This window comes from Lipotes vexillifer, unplaced genomic scaffold (genome assembly GCF_000442215.2).
Source record: "Lipotes vexillifer unplaced genomic scaffold, Lipotes_vexillifer_v1.1 scaffold98, whole genome shotgun sequence".
In the NCBI taxonomy this organism is placed as follows: Eukaryota; Metazoa; Chordata; class Mammalia; order Artiodactyla; family Lipotidae; genus Lipotes; species Lipotes vexillifer.
The window spans coordinates 1,426,306-1,427,252 of record NW_006799611.1 but is presented as its reverse complement, the minus strand read 5'-3'; the positions used below and the strand labels follow the sequence as shown (position 1 = coordinate 1,427,252).

The window sequence follows — 947 nt, the reverse complement described above, 5'->3', positions numbered from 1 at the left end:
AAAAAAAAAAAAAAAAAAAAAAAAAAAAGTTTCTAAAATGAAATATTTAATTTAAATTCTGAATTTATGAATTTTAAGTTATCTGGCTTTTAGTAAATTAGTTATATACACAATTATATATGTGTATATATGTGAATTAAAAAAATTATGTTATGGATACAACATTTAAAGATATAGCAAAAATAACAGATAAGGTCAGAAATAAGTCCATTATAAAGTCTTGTCCACCTCTCATCGTCCTACAGGAGGCACCTAGCACGGGGCCGGAACACGTGCTGAGTCAGGGACTGAGGAGGGAGTAAAGGTTGAGGCCAAGGATGGGAAGATGCTGCAGTTTTAGGCCGTTATGTTACTCTCACAGGAGGTGGCCTTCAGGATGCTCATAAAGCATCACTATGGTAACCAGAGACCGGGCAGCCTGCTCCTGGGCACGGAGGATGTGCCCTTGGAAGATGCTGTCTCTACACCTACGGCTCCCTCTGAAGCCCCAGGACATGACTTGCTACTAGTGTTTAGCTCCTTTATCATTCATTAGGAGTCTGGAAGAATCCAAGGGACCTCCTGCTGGAAAGGACCACACAGTCCTTGAGGCTAAATTAAATCCCCACTCGAAACTGAATGCCCTCTACGGCATCCTTGCCAAGGTCACGTCTGATTGGTGACTGATCTGTGGTGACAGGGAGCTGACCGCCTCCCTGGGGGCAGGCTGACCCAGCCGGCTGTGTAAAGTTTGGTTTTATATTGAGATGAGATCTGTCTTCCTGTCAAAATCTTTGTTTCTCTATCCATCAAATATAGGTTATCTAAGATTCTTATTGTTTGTTTTGGATACTGAGTACTTTTCGAGTTAGAAATCTTAAAAGAAAAAAAAAAGCGCTTCAAGAGAGAGCATATCGGGCTTCCCTGGTGGCACAGTGGTTGAGAGTCCGCCTGCCGATGCAGGGGAC

At 42.4% G+C, this 947-nt stretch overlaps 1 protein-coding gene across 3 annotated transcripts in view; it reads right to left on the bottom strand.

Moving 5' to 3' along the window:
- GARNL3 (GTPase activating Rap/RanGAP domain like 3) overlaps window positions 1-947 on the bottom strand; it is a 160,561-nt gene that overhangs the window by 27,818 nt on the left and 131,796 nt on the right. The gene's annotated exons all lie outside the window — the stretch shown is intronic.